Source organism: Cherax quadricarinatus, chromosome 22 (genome assembly GCF_038502225.1).
Source record: "Cherax quadricarinatus isolate ZL_2023a chromosome 22, ASM3850222v1, whole genome shotgun sequence".
Lineage (NCBI taxonomy): Eukaryota > Metazoa > Arthropoda > Malacostraca > Decapoda > Parastacidae > Cherax > Cherax quadricarinatus.
This window is the reverse complement of record NC_091313.1, coordinates 27,946,534-27,961,880: the sequence shown is the minus strand read 5'-3', so window position 1 is coordinate 27,961,880 and position 15,347 is coordinate 27,946,534.

Genomic DNA, 15,347 nt, shown 5'->3' with positions numbered 1-15,347 from the left:
AATTTCTTATGCTCTGTTTGAGGCCTACGGGAATTAACGTTTCCTTACAGGATGTACCATTAAGCTGAACACTTAATTAAAATATTTTTCCCTGTCTAAAAAGTCTCTAATCAATCTATTACATTTTTTTAAAGTATATTAAAGAAATTCTAAGATCCTACACCCGTTACATATTAGGAAATTTTATTTTACCAATTTTGATTTTTTTAAGGTGGCTCTTGGCCTGGTAGGCAAAGCTCTCGCTTTACACGCTGAGGACCCGGGTTCGATTCCCTGTTCACCCATCAGTAAAATGGGTACCTGGGTGTTAGCCGACTTTTATGGGTTGCATCCTGGGACAAAATGGACCTAATTTGCCCGAAATGCTCTGCATAACAAGGGGCTTTCTGTATAGCAGTATGTCATTGATGTCAGTTAGGTCTGTATACCTTATACATGTACTTGTAGAAATGAGCCATATAAGTTAGAACATGGTGCAACAACACCATGTCCTTGCGTTTCCCAATACGTGTTCTGACTTTGATCAGGTATGTATTTATTTATTATCCTTTTGCGCTGCTTAGGCATAAGATTGTGTGGTATAAACTTTGGTAATGGAATTAGACAGGTGGTTTGAGGACACGTGAGAAAATATAGTAGGCAAAGTTTCGCTCCGGATACCATCAGCACTTTTAATGCCCTTGTGTTTACTTCAGTGTCTCTTTTGTAAAGTAAGTTTTCTTCCTCTCAAGAAACACTAGCATAAGATTATTTCTCCAGTCCTCCGCTTCCTCTTCAACACAGTTTCTTCCTCTTCTTCCTCCCCCTCTGCCTTCTGGTTTCTTTTTCTCCTCCTCTTCCTGCTGCTCCTCCTCCGTCCTCGCCACACCCTGCAGCATCTACCAGAGTGGGAGGCTGTGGTAGCACTGCATTAATTACAACAGTGATGGCTGAGAACGCCAACACAGACGTAAACAAACTTGGCCCACCACTCACCAAGGCTCAACAACACTTCTTGCTAAGAAACAAGAAGTCTCTAACGCCATCTGGCTAACTCTCTTTCTCTCCTAATTCTGTAGTGAGAACTAATGTATGCGGAGAGCTCTAAGAGTTTTTTTTTCAGATGCCTAAAAGGCTCCTGAAGGAAATAAAATGGCATGGAATGTCTTGCAAATAAATTAGATGCACTTACGCAGCTTCATAAAAGCCTCTTTTGTAGTTGTAGATGACTCCTTGACTTTTTTTTTTTTTGCGGTTCCTGAATAATTTTTTGCTTCTCCTGCTCTTTTTTTTATCTTTGAAGTGCGTCTTTACACTTAATGGATAAACTACATTATATATATATATATATATATATATATATATATATATATATATATATATATATATATATATATATATATATATATATATATATATATATGTGTGTGTGTGTATCATGTGGGAGTTCGATACGTGGATCAGGGTAGAAATACTCACGTAGGCTGTTTTACTTATAATTGCTGTTATGTGGAGAGAGACCGTGCCGTTACCTATCTCCTTGCTCACTCTAGTAATACTGGCTCGCCGGCTGCCCAGTACCCAGTGGGTCTTTGAATACTGCTGAGGTCAGCACAATATGAAAGACCGTGACTCAAGAGACGGTTGATCGTTGAGTCAGACGGTACTGGTAACTGGTTACTACTACTGAGACTGGTAACTGGTTACTACTACTGAGAGCTCGGCGACGCTAACGTATGTCGTCCCGACATACAACTAATACAAACTAGAGATGGTAGGTATACGGCTTGGGCTGATTCTATACAATGTCAAAGTACACAACATTAAACATTAAAAATACATAAGTAGAACAATGGAATGAAAGCTTACGTAACTGAAACTGTAATGCAATACAAGGTATACGATAGCACAACTTAAAACTCAACAATTGAACAACGAACTCTACGTTGAGAATACAAGTGATAAAAAAAAAATTTTGATCGATCGATCTGTATTCGTGTGATCTACGGATTCTGAGGAAGGAATATATACAAAGAAAGAGTGTTTAACAGAAAGGCAGATTCGGTGCACGCAAATCTAGACTGTTAACTCTCAGAATGCGGAGAGAACATGAACACAAAAAAAAAATTCTTGAATACTGATAAGTTGATACTGTAATTATTCATCTATACAGGTTATTTACATTTAACCCCAACTCTGCTAGGGTAAGATTGGCATATGCAGAATGGGTGTCATCTCTGGGAGGATCAAACTCTGTAGCATTGGCTAACTCATGCTGCATTTGAGGCAAATCTGAATTGGAAGTTACAAATGATACTTGAGGATTTCTCAATACCTGTCGTGTACGTAGGGAATAACGACATTCAGGTTGATCATCTGACTGAGTATCAGAGGAAGAGAGTACAGGATCAGGAGGATTGTCAGAGTCTGTCACATTAGTCTGGGTTGGAACGTCATTATCATCACATACTAACTTCATATGATCCAAATGCGATTCTTTATACTGACCAGTACTAATCTCTCTAACCTTATACTTATTACCAGTGATATGTTCAACTACTCGATAAGGACCAACAAACCTTTGATCAAGCTTTGGCATAGCAGACGTTTTGTTAAAATTAGTCAGCATAACTCTCGAACCTACTTTGATTTTGGATGGCTTTACTCGAGTATTTGCGACTCTTGTAAATTCAGCTGTTGATTTATGAAGTGTTTCACGGATTCTTCTAAAAACACTTTGAGCTAAGCTGGTACGAGTTGCTACGAAATCATCAGGGTTGTAATTTGGTTTCGGATTAGAATACAACAACTCATAAGGCAAACGTTTATCTACACCATACAATGCATAATGTGGAGTGTCACCTATAGAAACATTGTAAGCAGAATTTATAGCACACTGCACATCAGGTATAACTTCATCCCAAGTTTCACTGTTGGGATTGATAGTGGCTCTCAAGACATCAAGTACTTTCTTATTGGTTCGTTCCGCTAACCCATTGCTGGCAGGATGATGAGGAACAATGGTGGACTTAGAGATCTTGTACAAGGTACACAAATTTTCAAGAATTTCATTACAGAATTCACCTCCATTATCTGTTACTAGGGACTTAGGGGTGGTATGCCTGCAGATAATGCGTTCTTTAAACGCTTTAGCTACTGTCTCGGCAGTCTTATCTGCAATAGGAACTAACTCGCAATATCTGGTGAAATGGTCTACCATAACACACAGATGTTTGTTACCTTGGAGGGAACATTGGAAATTAGTTAACAAATCTAGCGCAACTCTTTCCCAAGGTTCGCTAGTAGTTGGATACACTTGGATTGGATTAGGACCATTAGCATTGCCTTTATGTTGCATGCAGACACTACATTTCCTAACATACTCAGAAATATCAGTTGCCATACGAGGCCAAAAGTATTTCAATCTGGCTTGTTTTACTGAACGATCCATACCAGGGTGTGCAACACCTGGTACATCGTGAACTAGCTGTAAGGCTACATTCACTAGTGACTGTGGAATTACTAACTGGTATACTCTTCTGCTAGGAGTACCCAACTCGGCTGTTCGATACAGTAATTCTTGGTTCATGAGAAAGTCACTGATGGGAGCTGGTGGCTTCACAGTCAGAATAAGATCTTCCTGGAGCAGGAATCGTATCACACCAGACCACATGGGATCTGTTCGTTGAGCATTCTTTACATCTTCAGCACTAAATGGAGGGTCTGCAGTTACTATACTAACATGTCGCGATAAGGCATCTGCGACTACATTTGACTTGCCAGGTAAATGCTCAAAGGTGGGATTGAACTCTTGGATAGTCAAGGTCCATCTAGCTAACCTTCCAGTAGGTTGTTTGTTCTGGAATAAGGGTATCAGTGGAGCATGATCTGTCAAGACATGAACAGAGTACTGATAAATAATGTCTCGGAAGTGCTTTAAAGACCATACTATTGCTAAAGCTTCTTGCTCAGTTACTGTATAATTACGTTCAGCCTTTGTAAGGACTCGGCTAGCAAATGCAACTGCGTTGTACTTGCCATCGGTCTTCTGAGCTAGTACGGCACCTATGCCAATTGAACTAGCGTCAGTTGTCAGATAGAAAGGCTTAGAAAAATCTGGAAATTTCAAAATTGGAGCAGAAGTTAGCTTTTCTTTTAGAGTTTGGAATGCTCTTTCTTGACGGAAGGTCCAAACAAAAGGAGCATCTTTCTTAAGCAACTCAGTTAGAGGAGCAGCTATGGAAGAAAAATTGGCAATGAAAGCTCTATAAAAACCTGCTAAGCCCACAAAGGATCTTACGGCATCAGCAGTTTTGGGAGTTGGAAAATTTAGTACTGCAGTTACTTTACTTTGGTCAGTCGTAACCCCTCTAGGAGTGACTACGTGACCAAGAAACTTAATTTCTGATCTGAAAAATTGACATTTTGACAGTTTGATCTTTAAATTGGCTTCTTCAAGCTTACCAAGTACTACATCAAGTCTTTTCAAGTGTGTATCCACGTCTTTAGACATGACGATTACGTCATCTAAGTACACCATAAGTGCATTACCTATGAGACCTCTAAAGATATTAGTCATGAGCCTTGAGAACGTGATAGGGGAAGATCGTAATCCAAATGCCATTCGGAGGTAGTGATAATGACCTGTAGGAGTGGAGAATGCAGTTAGTTCTTGGCTGTCCTCGTGAAGAGGGACTTGCCAAAACCCTTGTAACAAATCTAGGGTTGAAAAGACTTTGTTATCTCCAATATTACGTAAAAGATCACCCAGTACAGGGAGTGGAAAGCGATCTGGAATGGTTTTTGCGTTTAACTTCCTAAAGTCAATTACTGGACGCCAAGTACCATCCTTCTTAGGTACTAGTATCAAGGGTGCATTCCAAGGTGAATTGCTAGGTGCAATAACTCCATCATCAAGCATTTGATTGATCAATTCTTCTGCGACAGCAACTTGTGAATGAGGCATTCTGTACGCAGGTATGTAGATAGGTCTAGTACCAGGTTCAAGTGGAATACGATGGGACAATAAGTTCGTTATACCCATCTTCTCACCTGGTAAAGCAATGGCTTTACGACGTTTGTTCAACAGAGTCAACAAACGCTTGACTTCATCTGGGAAGTCAGTGGGAGCTAAGTCTTTCTCCTCAACTGGTGGAACAGATTGATCCAGTGCAGTGGATGTGGTCTCCCCGGCAGAAATAGCACCGACCCACTGGTCAGGTGACAACTCATCCTCTACCTGAACAGGGTAAGGATAGTGAACAAGGTCAACAAGATTGGTATTTGCTCTAAGGCGAACACTGTGACCAGAAGTGTTGGCCAGGTAGAAATGGATCTTACTATCTCGTACAACATGTAAGGATGGTTCAACAAATAGACCTTTTACTTTGCAGGAATCACTGTCAACTAGGACGTTATCACCATCTGGAACACTAGGAACAACGACAGACACTCTAGTGAGAGCACTAGCCGCAACAGAAACGTCTTTCTGCAGACGGCATGTGACGTCAACAAGAGATGGCATTACTAGTTGCAAGTAATTGTTTTCCGACAAGGCGTCCCCTGTGGAGAAACTACTACTCGAACTAGCAGGCATTGCAGGGATAGGTTGAGCACTCAAGGCAATCTGAGCGTCCTCGGACACTTGAGGCATCGGACTATCCTGCAATTCTGAAGGTATAGGTGGAACACTGATGGGAGTGACAGAATTACCAGTGCCTGACCGCTTGGGTACGCTACTGGAGAATGCATTAGCTTGTAAGGACTTAATCCGTACATCATACTCTGCAGCAGTATAACAGATTTCGGATCCAAGCTGGTAACCCCAGAATGGAACGATCAAGTCGTCAATTTTTGCATGCCATCGATAAGGGTCGAGCACAATGCGTAAGTCTCGCATGGAAGCAAATCCCAGTAGAAGGTCACCAGGGAAAGTAATCTGATCGACAACAAGGAAGGAAACAGTGAAGTCTCTACCTTGGATAGAAAAGGTTAGGGCAGTCGTACCTCGGACACGCAGGTGAGAACCAGATACTCCACTAAGGGAGGACACAGGAGTCGGTTCTACGAGAAGGACATGTCGTAACTTCTTATCCTTAAACAAACTAGACCTAATAATATTGATTTGCGCACCAGAGTCCATGAACAATTGAACGGGCGCATTATAAACAGATGCTTGCACTATAGGGCCTATGGTTGCATTGGAAGTTATGTGCAAACAAAAAGGTGGATTGTCATCAGAAAGGACTTGTTCTACTCCATCCCCAAAATCATCTGTGTCAGAGACATGTGAAGCAACATCATCAGCAGGGTTGGCATGCTCGAGACTGCTTAAGGCGTCAAAGGAGTTGTGAACGGGGATGGTGTACTCATTATCACCTACTGTCACCATGGGACGGTTTGACTGGGGCGCTCGAATTCCCCCGAATTGGAAAATCGAGCCTGGTTCTGGTTAGGTTGAGAATTGGATGAATGAGCCTGGTTCTGGTTATTTTGAAAACCACGAGATCTGTTTCCTCGACGGGTTCTGCGGTTGGGACGACCACGGAAAGATCTAGAGTACTGAAGGTTATAGAGAGCATTACACTCAGATGTGTCATGTCCATGTATTCTATGATAAGTACAGTAAGGAAGATCTGAGTACTCCTCATCAGTACGACGTCTCTTAGGATAACTATCAGGACAATTAATTGCAATATGTCCACGGAAACCACAGTTGTAACAATTCCGCCGACTATGGTTACTGAATGTACTATGAATACTACGAGGTGTATAACGACTCTGTACACTGGTTCTTGATGATCTCTGAGATGGTTGACGACCACGATTTGTCTCTGTGGCGCAAACAAGAGGTGGTGCAGACTGAGGCATATTTGTGACATTACTTTTAATACAAGGGAAAGTACCCTGGGGGCACAAGGAACGTACATGATTTAAGGCTGTAAGTGGTTCCATCGTTACAGTTGGAGGATCAGCCTCATAAGCACACACAGAAGCAGGCGGCATTAGTTCTTTAATTGCTCCAAAAGCTGCTATTTTAGCAATTGATTCTGTAAATGGTTTAGCCTCTTCAGAGAGAAAAGATGATGATTGGACAGCATTGATAAATGATGATAAAAGTTTATCTAATCTAACAGCAAATGCACTCAACGATTCAGTACTCATGGGTGTAGCATTCACTAGTTCTCTAAGAACGACATATGGATCAGCTGTTTTTACTGGGACAAGGAAAGAACGAATCAGGTCCTCATATTGTGACCACCTAGTAAGATTCCTGAAGTCTCGCATATCAAGGAGATCAACAACGTGAACAGCAGCAGGAGATCGATAAAGAGCTTCTTTAGCAATTCTGATAAGGCTTTCCTCTGAAGGAGGACCTTCAGCTAGAGCACTAGCACGAGAACGAATGGCTGCAAACCATGCTTCAAGACTATGTACATGGCCATTGAATAAAGGTAACGCATCAAGGGAATCACGAGTATAACTATAATATCTCGGTGTCTGAGTCGGTCTGTCAGTCGGTAAGGAACTGTGAGGACTGATGACAGGACCAGCAGTAGTAGCCTGAGAGGTCTGAGTGTCGACATTCACTAAAGTATCACTTGACGGTATGTGAGACATAATGGCAAAGTAGCACGAGAACAAATAAGGCAAAAATAATGAACAATAAAAATGATATAAAATTCTAGAATTGAAATGAAAAGATATACAACTAATTCTGCAGAATAATGTCTAACTGCAAGAGAAAGGACAAGTCAATTTAAAGGACTATTGGCAAAAAAAAAATTTACATTGAAATATACAAGTAAAAATATTACTGGAGACTGAATTAAATGCAAAATGAGCTGTCTTTACTCTTGCTAATAAAGAAATTAATTAATTAAAATTTTTAAATCAATGTGAAAGTGTCAAATAAAATTATTAAATTGTTAACTGGGAAATTTTAAATATTTTCTAAGAATGCATAGACAAAACTAAAATATAATTCACAAGATATCAATAAAAGAAAATAATTCACTGCAGAACAAGTTCAAAAATAATTCACTTCAGAACAAGTGCAACAAAATAAAGTATAGAAATAATCACTGCAGTAATACAGTGTCACTGGGAAAACTCAGGTAAAATAATGAATTAAAATTATGAAGATCAAAAAAAATAAACTGATTGAACACTTTAACTCTTAATTGTAAATTAGACAAAACAATTTACTCAAACAGAGTAAGAAAAACACTTTACGTTAAAAGTAATTGAAATTACATCAAGAGTGAATTTGTTCAAGAATATAAAAATATGAAAAAAAATTAAAACACAGGTACAAAACAGGGAATATAACACTTACAATGACGGAGCACACTTCTTAAATTAATATTCTTACAACAAAATCCTGCTGTGACTGATACAACAAAAATCTTGCTGTGACTGATACGACAAAAATTTTGCTGGCAAAAATAATGGTACACAGTCTGCGAAAAAATTAGAGAAATGAGACACTGTTGGCATACGAAAAAAAAAATGACACACATAGAAATAAATGGAAAATTTGGTATACTGGGGTAAATATCACTGCAGAATACAACGCTGAAAGAATACAATAAAAAAAAATGAATCACTTCACACAGGTGACTGACTGGTACACTACACAATAATACTTACGACAGACGAATAGCATAAAGAAAAACACAGCAGAATAATATAAGATAAGTGAAAACACTGAAAAATATTGGAAAAATACTGAGTTAAAGAAATACTGCGTTTACACTGAAAACACAAGGTTTAGAGTACACAAACAATTTACTATAAATGTCTCACACACGCAAATGTCTTTAAATGCAAGAAAAATGTCTCAAGAAATTATCACTGAAGTCGAGAGTAGGAGACGGACGGTGAGTACTGGTGGGGGCGGGTGTATGGTGTCCCTCGCGGTGAGGTGATGACGCCTCCGACATTCACTGTTGTCGTGAAGAATGTGCTTCTAGGCGAACTCACATAACTGGCTTTATCTCGTTGGCACCAGCTACAATCTCTTGACCAATTATGTGAGCCAAAACAGTACTAGGACCCGGTACAAGGGTGCAAACAACCACAGGTAGATGAGTGGATGGCTGGTGGTGGTGGTGGGTGGATGCTTCTGCCGCGCACCCCGGGTGGTGGGAGAGTGTGGTGGGGGGGGGGACGGTGAGGCTGCCGCGTACCCCTCTCACCCACGAAGATGTCTTAACCCACTTTATGCCACAGGAATGGTAAAAACCACTCTTAGCATCCAACAGGAAGCACAAAGCGATATAAACAATACTTCAGAGGAATCTGGCTTACTTCTTACTGCGTGGCTTACTTCTCTCTCTCAGCTGGGTTAGAAGCTGGGTTGGCTGACTGGCTTACCCCACGAGAATGGATGACTGGAAGACGTGTAACGATGCACAAAGCACGGAGGAGCAGTTGGATGACAGGAGACAGGCTGGATGATAGGCTGACTGGCGTTCACTTCCACAGTCTGGCTTACTGACTGGCTTAATTGCAAAATCCGGGTCAACCCCTCGGAGATTGAAGCAATTAGCACACGAACTAAGCCAGGAAGCTTGAAACGGCTGCAACAGGCTTGCAGGATGAAAGCTGTGAGGGGAGTCAGCTTGGCTGGCTCGGGGTGGTGTGTGAGGGTAGTCTGGTGGCTGGAGACTCACCTTTGACCCTGGCGCTACTCACACAAACAGCCTTCAAACGCCTTGAATTACCCTTAAAAACGTAAATCCACGCTCCACACCGCTGCACACCATTTATCATGTGGGAGTTCGATACGTGGATCAGGGTAGAAATACTCACGTAGGCTGTTTTACTTATAATTGCTGTTATGTGGAGAGAGACCGTGCCGTTACCTATCTCCTTGCTCACTCTAGTAATACTGGCTCGCCGGCTGCCCAGTACCCAGTGGGTCTTTGAATACTGCTGAGGTCAGCACAATATGAAAGACCGTGACTCAAGAGACGGTTGATCGTTGAGTCAGACGGTACTGGTAACTGGTTACTACTACTGAGACTGGTAACTGGTTACTACTACTGAGATGTGTGTGTGTGTGTGTGTGTGTGTGTGTGTGTGTGTGTGTGTGTGTGTGTGTGTGTGTGTGTGTGTGTGTGTGTGTGTGTGTATGTGTGTGTGTATGTGTGTGTGTAAGTGTGTGTGTAAATGTGTGTGTGTGTGTGCACGCGCGTGCGCTTTTTCGAGATAAAAAAGAAATAGGTTATACGGAATAATTGGTTAAACCCTACAGAAGAGTTCGTAAATAATAAATGCTATTAAACATTTTAGAGACGAGCTACGTATGAGAGAGAGAGAGAGAGAGAGAGAGAGAGAGAGAGAGAGAGAGAAACAGAAACTCGATTACACCCTACTGTGGGCAGACAGAGCCTCACTGTGGGTGTTAATCGTAAACTAAAAAGGTTTTACTTAACGTGTCTCTAAAACGTCACTCATTAACTCAAGATATTTCCTGTTATCAAGCATCAAGTTCCTGGCTAAAGGAAACTTGCTATCAATCATGAGGAATTATTAGAGGTCACGCTGGTTGCAGCTCGTCAAGAGGATATGCTAACCACCTCAATCACAAAATCTTTCCTTATGATTCAGGGGAAAACTGATACGCGTAGTAAGACGAGACTTTAATGGCACGACGTTTCGCTCTAAGGTGAGCTTTCTTCATTTCGAGAAAGAAGCTCTCTTTTCAGGGAAAGCGTCACCATGAAGGTTTCTTCATCTATTCGAGTAAATAAGTTCACAGTGCTGTAGTTGCTATTCAAGGTAGAGTATCTTTTGTACAGAGGCTGAAAGAGCAATACCTGCGGGTTGTGTTCTATTCCTTCAGTACACAGGCTGAAGATAGAGGTGCAACCTTGCACTGTGTACTGGATCACTCAGTACACAGGCTGAAGATAGAGGTGCAACCTTGCACTGTGTACTGGATCACTCAGTACACAGGCTGAAGATAGAGGTGCAACCTTGCACTGTGTACTGGATCACTCAGTACACAGGCTGAAGATAGAGGTGTAACCTTGCACTGTGTACTGGATCACTCAGTACACAGGCTGAAGATAGAGGTGCAACCTTGCACTGTGTACTGGATCACTCAGTACACAGGCTGAAGATAGAGGTGCAACCTTTCACTGTGTACTGGATCACTCAGTACACAGGCTGAAAGTAGAGGTGCAACCTTTCACTGTGTACTGGATCACTCAGTACACAGGCTGAAAGTAGAGGTGCAACCTTTCACTGTGTACTGGATCACTCAGTACACAGGCTGAAAGTAGAGGTGCAACCTTTCACTGTGTACTGGATCACTCAGTACACAGGCTGAAGGAAGAGGTGCAACCTTTCACTGTGTACTGGGTCACTCAGTACACAGGCTGAAGATAGAGGTGCAGCCTTGCACTGTGTACTGGATCACTCAGTACACAGGCTGAAGGAAGAGGTGCAACCTTTCACTGTGTACTGGGTCACTCAGTACACAGGCTGAAGGAAGACGTGCAACCTTTCACTGTGTACTGGGTCACTCAGTACACAGGCTGAAGGGAGAGGTGCGTCCTCTGACTGTGTACTGGTTCACTCAGTGAGGGTGTCACCCCTCAGATTATATTCTGGTGACCCTCTCTTCTCCCCTTCTGACCCCTCAAGTACATAATTACTTCCATCAAATCCTGTTGATGGACATCCAATTAGTCACAACAGCAGGAACGCTTATCATATTTCACCTTTGTTGATCTGGCCTCTGGCAATTTATGTCATATAATAACATAAAAGTGAGTTATTTTGTGACATTAACTTGTTATGTTTTCGTAGTTTAATTTTCCTGCACTCTGTACTCACCTAGTTGTGGTTGCAGGGGTCAAGTCACAGCTCCTTGCCCCGCCTTTTCATTGGCCGCTACTGGGTCACTCTTCCCGCTCCATGAGCTTTATCATACCTCTTCTTAAAGCTATGAATGAATCCTGCCTCAACTACATCGCTTCCCAAACTATTCCACTTCCTGACTACTCCGTGACTGAAGAAATACTTCCTAACATCCCCTGTGATTCATCTGTGTCTTCAACTTCCAACTGTGACCCCTTGTTGCTATGTCCCATCTCTGGAGCATTCTGTCTCTGTCCACCTTGCCGATGGTGCATGTGTACTCGCCTAATTATGGTTGCAGGGGTCGATTCATAGCTCCTGGCCCAGCGTCTTCACTGGACGCTACTAGGTTCACTTTCACCCTGCCCCTTGAGCTTTATCATACCTTTTCTTAAAGCTATGTATGAATCCTGCCTCCACTACATCACTCTCTAGATTGTTTCGCTTCCTGACAACTCTAAATGTGTGTGTGTGTGTGTACTCACCTATTTGTACTCACCTATTTGTGGTTGCAGGGGTCGAGTCCTAGCTCCTGGCCCCGCCTCTTCACCGGTTGCTACTAGACCCTCTCTCTCCCCGCTCCATGAGCTTTATCAAACCTCGTCTTAAAACTGTGTATGGTTCCTGCCTCCACTACGTCATTTTCTAGGCTATTCCACTGCCTTACAACTCTATGACTGAAGAAATACTTCCTACTATCTCTCTGACTCATTTGTGTCTTCAACTTCCAATTGTGGCCTCTTGTTTCTGTGTCCCCTCCCTGGAACATCCTGTCCTTGTCCACCTTGTCTATTCCACGCAGTATTTTATATGTCGTTATCATGTCTCCCCTGACCCTCCTGTCCTCCAGTGTCGTCAGGCCGATTTCCCTTAATCTTTCTTCATAGGACATTCCCCTTAGCTCTGGAACTAACCTTGTTGCAAACCTTTGTACTTTCTCTAGTTTCTTGACGTGCTTTATCAAGTGCGGGTTCCAAACAGGTGCTGCATACTCCAGTATGGGCCTGACATACACGGTGTACAGTGTCTTGAATGATTCCTTACTAAGGTGTCGGAATGCTGTTCTCAGGTTTGCCAGGCGCCCATATGCTGCAGCAGTTATCTGATTGATGTGTGCTTCCGGAGACATGCTCGGTGTTATACTCACCCCAAGATCTTTCTCCTTGAGTGAGGTTTGCAGTCTTTGGCCACCTAGCCTATACTCTGTCTGTGGTCTTCTGTGCCCTTCCCCTATCTTCATGACTTTGCATTTGGCAGGATTAAATTCGAGAAGCCATTTGCTGGACCAGGTGTCCAGTCTGTCCAGGTCTCTTTGAAGTCCTGCCTGGTCCTCATCAGATTTAATTCTCCTCATTAACTTCACATCATCTGCAAACAGGGACACTTCTGAGTCTAACCCTTCCGTCATGTCGTTCACATATACCAAAAATAGCACTGGTCCTAGGACCGACCCCTGTGGGACCCCGCTCGTCACAGGTGCCCACTGTGATACATCATTACGTACCATGACTCGTTGTTGCCTCCCTGTCAGGTATTCTCTGATCCATTGCAGTGCCCTTCCTGTTATATGCGCCTGATGCTCTAGCTTCTGCACTAATCTCTTGTGAGGAACTGTGTCAAAGGCCTTCTTGCAGTCCAAGAAGATGCAATCAACCCACCCCTCTCTCTCTTGTCTTACTTCTGTTATTTTATCATAAAACTCCAGAAGGTTTGTGACACAGGATTTGCCTTCCGTGAATCCGTGCTGGTTGGCATTTATACTCCTGTTCCGTTCCAGGTGCTCCACCACTCTCCTCCTGATAATCTTCTCCATAATTTTGCATACTATACACGTCAATGACACAGGTCTATAGTTTAGTGCCTCTTTTCTGTCTCCTTTTTTGAAAATGGGAACTACATTTGCTGTCTTCCATACCTCAGGTAGTTGCCCAGTTTCCAGGGATGTGTTGAAGATTGTGGTAAGTGGTACGCACAACATATCTGCTCCCTCTCTAAGGACCCATGGAGAGATGTTGTCCGGTCCCATTGCCTTTGAGGTATCGATGTCCCTTAGCAGTTTCTTCACCTCCTCCTCATCTGTATGTATGTCGTCCAACACTTGTTGGTGTATTCCTTGTTGGTGTCCCCATCTGGTCTGTCCCCCCAGAGTCCTTCCTGTCTCTACTGTAAATACTTCCTTAAATCTCGTGTTGAGCTCCTCACATACCTCTTGATCGTTTCTTGTGAGTTCCCCACCTTCTTTCCTCAGCCTTATCACCTGGTCCTTGACTGTTGTCTTCTTCCTAATGTGGCTATACAGCAGTTTCGGGTCAGATTTGACTTTCGATGCTATGTCGTTTTCATACTGTCTCTGGGCCTCCCTCCTTATCTGCGCATACTCGTTTCTGGCTCTTCTACTAATCTCCTTGTTTTCCTGGGTCCTATGCCTCCTGTACCTTTTCCATTCTCTGTTGCACTTAGCTTTTGCCTCCCTACACCTTCGGGTAAACCAAGGACTCGTCTTGGTCTTCCTATTATTTCTGTTTCCCTTGGGAACAAAACTTTCCTCTGCCTCCTTGCACTTTGTTGCCACATATTCCATCATCTCGTTTACTGATTTTCCTACCATTTCTCTGTCCCACTGAACCTCCTGCAGGAAGTTTCTCATACCTGTGTAGTCCCCCCTTTTATAGTTTGGCCTGTCCCCTTCAGTTCCTGTTACCTTCTCCACTTGTAACTCTACTATATAGTCAAAACTCAGAACCACATGATCGCTAGCTCCAAGGGGCCTCTCGTAAGTGATGTCCTCGATGTCTGAACTGCTCAGGGTGAACACAAGATCCAGTCTTGCTGGCTCATCCTCCCCTCTCTCTGGTTGTGTCCCTGACATGTTGATGCATGAGGTTTTCAAGTACCACATCCATCATCTTTGCTCTCCATGTTTCGGGACCCCCATGTGGCTCCAGGTTTTCCCAGTCGATCTCCCTGTGGTTGAAATCGCCCATTACCAGTAACTTTGCTCTGCTCGAGTGAGCTCTTCTTGCCACCTCAGCCAGTGTGTCCACCATCACCCTGTTGTTTTCTTCGTACTCCTCTCTTGGCCTCCTGCAGTTCTGTGGTGGGTTATACATCACTCCAATGACTACTTTATGTTCTCCGGACTGAATTGTACCTACAATGTAGTCTCTTTCTCCAATCATGTCCATGCCTTCCATTTCCTCAAATCCCCATTGGTGTTTTATGAGCAGTGCAACCCCTCCTCCCCCTCTACTCCTTCTATCTTTCCTCAGGATCTGATATCCTGTTGGGAAGATTGTGTCTGTTATTATCTCAGCGAGTTTTGTTTCTGTGACTGCTATGATGTCTGGGGATTTTTCACTGATTCTTTCATTCCACTCCTCATGTTTATTCATTATTCCATCCGCATTTGTGTACCAAACCTTTAGTTTCTTTTCTATCATTGTGGTCATGCAAGTATATTGGGGTTGGGGGAGGGAGAGCCTTGGTGGGGGCCT